The sequence below is a fragment of the Halyomorpha halys genome, unplaced genomic scaffold (assembly GCF_000696795.3).
Source record: "Halyomorpha halys isolate HHAL.00 unplaced genomic scaffold, Hhal_1.1 Scaffold2077.1, whole genome shotgun sequence".
NCBI lineage: Eukaryota > Metazoa > Arthropoda > Insecta > Hemiptera > Pentatomidae > Halyomorpha > Halyomorpha halys.
In genome coordinates, this window is record NW_027110586.1 from 74960 (window position 1) to 81400 (window position 6441).

General features: G+C 27.4%; 1 long non-coding RNA gene across 2 annotated transcripts in view; it reads right to left on the reverse strand.

The window, feature by feature from the left end:
- Window positions 1-6441, reverse strand: part of LOC136796089 (uncharacterized) — a 129229-nt gene that overhangs the window by 39636 nt on the left and 83152 nt on the right. The window contains exon 3 of one of the 2 annotated variants that reach the window (XR_010843785.1): window positions 1-366. The exons of the other annotated variant lie outside the window; for it this stretch is intronic. This is a non-coding gene — a long non-coding RNA (uncharacterized lncRNA). The remainder of the gene's footprint in view (window positions 367-6441) is intronic. 2 annotated transcript variants of the gene reach the window in all.

Below are 6441 nucleotides of genomic sequence, written 5' to 3' on the forward strand. Positions count from 1 at the left end.
AATACCTTTATGTGTTTTCTGGTTTCCAGAATTCTTTCTATAATAAAATTTAATGTTTTTACGTGGTATAAAGTCTTTTTCATTGTTCCGAAGTATTATAGCTTAAGCGACGATGCAATATTTTAAATTTTTATGAACAAAAACTTATTTGGATCAATAAATATTGATATCAACTATATTGATAAAGTATTTAAAGGCGTAAAACATGTTAAACATCTTCAAAGCAAAATTTTGCTCTAGTTCTATGGCAGAAAAATGAGGAACATTAATAAAATATACTGTGAGCTTAATTAAAATATATAAAAGTATTAATAGAACTTACGACGACCATTAATCCCCCTTCAATTAATTGATAGACCCACATACCTGAAAACATAAATATATTTTAATAGTCAGAAAAGCATAAAAAATTAAATTCAAATTGATATGTACCTACAATCTATTAATAATAATAAGAAGTTTGCCAAATACTTAGGCTAGTATGTATATACAATGCCAAGTATAGTACATAGTAAGTATACAGAATATGCGGTGAATAGTATACCATAAATGTCATAAAAGTAGTACTACATAGTCAGCCAAGTATATATGTTAGCTTCCTCACTGATTTCATCTCATTGTTACACCCTGTAGTTGTCTTTTGTGAAAATCGCCTTTTCTCAAGATTAAATTTTTTCCCCAGATATCTCATTATAATGGTAAAATAGATAAAACCAATCCGGACGACCCCTTTTCGAAATATGTGTAAGCTGATACAATAGGTTTAGGCATGCGTTAGGGAAGGTAAACGATAGACTCTGATAAAATCGTTATGAGATTAACTAGGTATCAACTCATGCAATCTCTAAAAAAATTAATAAAAATCGGATATAGAGTTAAATCGATTAAGCTCGTAACATTTAATACTTACAAATCGGATATAAAGTTAAATCGATTAAGCCCGTAACAATTAATACTTAAAAATCGGATATAGAGTTAAATCGATTAAGTCCGTAACAATTAATACTTACATATTAAGTATTAATTGAGAGACCTGCGATAACTCATGCGAGAGTTATCGAAGGGGTACACTAGTATTATTTATTTACAGTTCACTCAACATATAATATTATATTTCTACTAACATACCTAACCCCCAAGTTATAAAATTTTTTTTTCTCTTTCTTATTTATCTTTTAATAAATTCGTTTCCTTCTACGGCTGGACAATTTTTAAGTCATTTATCTTTAAAAACAAATACCAATGAACATCACACAATTTCTTTTATTATTTTTTTAAAAATAGTTATCTACTAAGAAAAATACACTAACTTGAGAGATAAGGATCAAAAGATATTTGTGATTTTATTTCAATTACCTATTTTCAAACAAAAAATTAATATATAACATGTTAATACACTAATGAATAAATTATGTCACTAATTAAAAGTATGAAATGATCAATAAATTTCAGCAATTGATTAAAATTAAAAATTAGTTACCATCACAATCTGCAACCATACAGTACAAGAAAAAAAGGCAGTTAACTCACCCAATTTCTGATTACTTTATTGAAAATTAGGTATAATTACTAGTCTATACAATAAATTGATGAATCTGCCAAGTATAGGTAGGGGGAATAAAAATGGCGGCTGTTTCTACAGCATAAATAACATAAAAAAACATTACTTTTTCATTCGGAGCTCTATATCTTAAAAACTAACAACACTAGAAAATCTAAGAGCACATTATTTAAAGATAAATTTTCTGAAATAAATATGACCCTAAAAGAGCTATTTACGTCCAATAGTTCTCGAGATATAGCTTTTTAAACAGCAAAATTTCTTACAAATCTATTGAAAGATTAGTAGTTAGTTAATTTATTTTGAGAAATCTATATCTCAGAAACTATGTGACGTGCAGATGTCTATTAGCACTCAAATTAAAGCTAGTTTAATGGACTATAAAGAAGTTTATGACCTTTACCTTCGTAGGAATAGTAGTTTTCATGATATTTGGTAAAATAAATTTATAGTTGTTCGGACAAGTTTGATTTATGAAAAACTTCATTTCAGAAATTATTGGACGTACAGATGTCTGTCAGCGCTCAAATTAAGGTTAGTTAAATTTACTACAAAATAGTTGATTATGTTTATCTTTTTAGGAGTAGTAGTTTTTATGACATCTGACAAAATAAACTCACAAAATGTTAATTTCTAGTTGTTAATATAAAATGTTGGATTTTTTAAAAAATATATTTTTAGATCCATAAGACGTACTATGTCTGCCAATACTCAAAATAAAGGAAATTTAACTTTCTATAAAGTATTTTATGGCACTTATCTTCGTAGGGGTAGTAGATTTTATGATATTCTCATATGTATATTATTTTGGCAAATGAAAATTGTCCAAACAACTATAAATGAATATTTTAGCAAATTTCATGTAAACTATTACTCCAACGAAGGTAAACATAATAAACTATTTTATAGCTCATTAAAATATCTTTAATTTCAGTGCTAATAGACATCTGTACGTCAAATGGTTTTTGAGATATAAATTTTTCAAAATAAATTCACTAACTACTTTCAGTACGTCCCATCCATTATTATGAAACGTTGCTTTTTAAAAAGATATATCTTGAAAAATATTTAACGTAAATAACTCTATTAGGGCTCATATTTTAGCTAATTTACTCTTCTTTAAATTACGTTATCTTGGGGTTTCTTGTGTTGTTCCTACTTTTTAAGATATAGAGCTCCGATTGAATTTTTTTTTTATTGCTTTGATACAGCAACCATTTTTTATTTCCCCTACCTATACTTGGCAGACTCGTCAATTTTGGCTAGTAATTATACATAGTTTTCATTAAAGTAATCAAAAATTGGGGTGAGATAACTGCCTCTTTTCTCCTTTTGGCTCTTGTAGTAATAGTTCACTCAAATTTTCGGATAACCCCACCACTTTGACATTGCGCCGAAGATATTGTTTTAAGAATTTAAATATATTTTTGAACTTACGTGAGAGGAGTTAGTGGTTATTACGTTTCTAAAAAAAAAAAAGTTTTTTTTTTCATCAACTTGGGAAATAACATTGTAAGAGAGGAAATAACACTGCATTCTATCCTTGGAATAAAAACAAAGCAATCACTGCAACGATCGTGCAATGGATAATTAAAGTAATTATCTATCGAGCTTGTATATAGTAGTGTGGATGATATCAAATAAAATTAATAAATTAATTAATTGTGAGTATATTTTTCCTTAAAAAAACAAAAAAAAACAAAAACAATTGCCATCTAGTCCATCAGGATAGCTAGAATAAATTACATAAATACACTTACAATACCTAAGATATAAAAAAAAAATATATATATATTTAAGAGAAAATAGATCTTTAGTCCGTCAAATATATGTGAGCATATAATAACCGTACAATTCACATAAAGCAAAGGCAGAAAAGAATAATAAAACAATAATTTTAAATTATATAAAATCATGTTTTCCTCGGCTTTCGGGACAAACCCTAGGGCACAACGTTACCGGTAAAGCACACGATAAAAGACAAAATTCATTATAATAAAAGGATTTAAATTTGGGCGAGCTAGGAAAATAATTACACACGTTTTCAACTTTTCAGTCGGACCCAAACAGTCTTGTGCCAAAGGTCTTCTAAAAATAATCAGATAAGTAAGTTAAATAACTCCAACGGTCATTTACACTAGCTACTTAAGTAAAGATACAATAGCGAGGAGACAACAAGCTCTAATAAATAAATTAACAAATATATACAACAGAATAAAATGAAATAAAGAACCTCCTACAAAAAAACTGATCTCATCACAATTTATTACAAATATTGGATAGTAAATAGAGTATTGAAGAAATAAATAAAAAAAATTAGCGATGCCAACAAAATTCACTAGCACAATACTGATATCCTTAGTTAAGTTGCTCTATAAGCAAAAGTAGATTTTTTAGTTGTTTTTTTTTAAATATCTGCATGCTGTGAGAACTTCCATCAATTGTACAAACTTTAAATAGCATATCTCCTTCGTATAGACGCTAATAATTATATGTAATAAATTCCCTAAGGCAATATATATACATATATATTGATACCTTTTTTTCTTGATCAATCATAAGACAACTATATTGAGGCGACGTTTTGCAACTTAATAGTTTGCTAAGTCTTCCCCTATTTATAAAAACCTATAATTTTTAAAAACAACAATGTATTGAGTATAATTTAAGCCTAATAATCATTACAATTGAAACATTGCTAATATATGTCTACATTGCTATGATTTGAATGTGATTTAAATAGGGGTGAAATGGAGAAAAGAAATCGTGTTTTTTTTTTTGTTTTTTCCAAAATGTAACCGTTCTTTTTAACAGGTAGTCAGTCTGTTATTTCTGTTTTGTATTCAGTCTAAATTATGTAGTGTTTTATTACATGTATGATATTTAATGTTGTTATTTATGTTTTAAGTATTTATAAGGTTGGAGTAACATGAATTTAAATTCATTACATTTGATTTTTTTGTTGATGACCCGATCTTTATATTTTTCTATATAAATACTTGTAATTAGTAAGTTAATTATAAGTACTTGTGATAAGAAACACAAATTGGGAAATATAAACAAAATTTTATTTCATTTTAGGCCATGACTATGCAACAATTAAGTTGTGAAACGCCATCTCAATATAGTATAATATAGTCTTATTGATTGATTCTCAAGATCCACAAAAATAAGCAAGACAGAATAGTGCTTATGAAGACTTAAATTATAACTCAAACGTTTTATTTAATAATACACCAAATTATAAAATATTTCTCCTCTTTATGATGTTATACAAGTTATACTAATAATAAAAACAATATATTATTGAAACAGGATTTGTGCAAAAAAGTCATAAATAAATATCATTGATATACAATAATAAATATTGAACTTAGAGAATTAGCATTTCCAACAATGTATACAAACCCAAACCAAAAGCTTTCAAAACTTATATGAGTACTTTCGGAAATCCTATCGTTTCAACAATAAGATACTACAATACCCTTATTCCAAAAACATTTGCGAAACATATTCTACTAGACAATAATAATTTAAATCTGCACTCATCAGAAACCAAACTGGCCTAGTCAAAATACCTCAATTTCGATTTTGCTTAAATTAAATCCGATCTTGTTATTAATCAGTAAACATGTTCAAAGAAACCTACCGATGGTAATATTCGTGATGAATAGGAAGTAAGCTTGAATAATCTGAGACAATTAAAGCAGCTCAAAGATTATTTAATTAGAAGGAAACACTGTTGCAGAAAAAGAAACACATATTTAGATAGGTATAATAATGTATGACTTATTGATGCATTCGAAATTTACGGGGGAAAATAATTAAAAATATATGAACCTGTACATTAATTAATTTATTAGTTTCCTAAAATCCCTGTAGCGCTATTCAATCTAATATGTTTATTATTAATGTTTCAAGGTTATAAAATGTAACTCTTTGCTTTTCTAACATTTGTACAATGTAAGGACAAACAGTCTACCTTGATATCTCTGTAAATAACACATAAAATTATGTAATCGAGAATGTAAAATGCAGTCGCGAAAATATATAGCACTAATATGTTATATAACCCACACATTTTAATTTAATTTAAAAAAAATATTATTATTAGGGAACTAGATTGTTCAGTGGGTAAGCTACTCTGAGGACCATGGTTCGAATTTGGCTGATAGAAGTAATTATTTATTTTTTTACTACAGCTCTAAGTCAAACCTGTGGGTTAGGGAAATTCTAGGCGTTGAGCCTGATCAACAAATCACCTCCTTGTACAATCATTAACTTCGTGATAATGTTTGTTCGAGGTGATGATGAAAATTTGAAACAACCCATAAAGGATTAGGGGTTGTAGCGGTATAGATTTTAATTTCCATTATTATTAGTAATATGGAAACCAAAAAAAAAAATTAAACAAATTATCTTCAAAATGCTAAATTGAGAAAATATCGATCACTTTACATAAATAAGAAATTAAAAACTACATAATTAAGAAACCGTCTAGAGTTTACACATACAAATATGTGTAATTGGAAATAAAACACTCAACATAAAGCCGGTAAAAAGATACGGGATAAAAAGCTAAATTGCAATGAAAAATAGTAGATCCCAACGATTTATGAGTATGAGCCAGTAGGACTTTTTTCTAAAGGCCGTTTGAAAAATAATAAAGCTTCATGCTGAGAAAAAAAATTTCCTAGACATTCCAGTTTTTTTAAAGTGATATTCATTCATAATACTTCTCATACCACAGTATATCAGTAACATGTAATAATTTTGATAAAATTTTACATAACAAGAAAATGTTTGTAACATATAATATAAACCAAAGGAAGATTTGACATTGAATTATGTTAAATCGTCCGATACAGAATATATATATA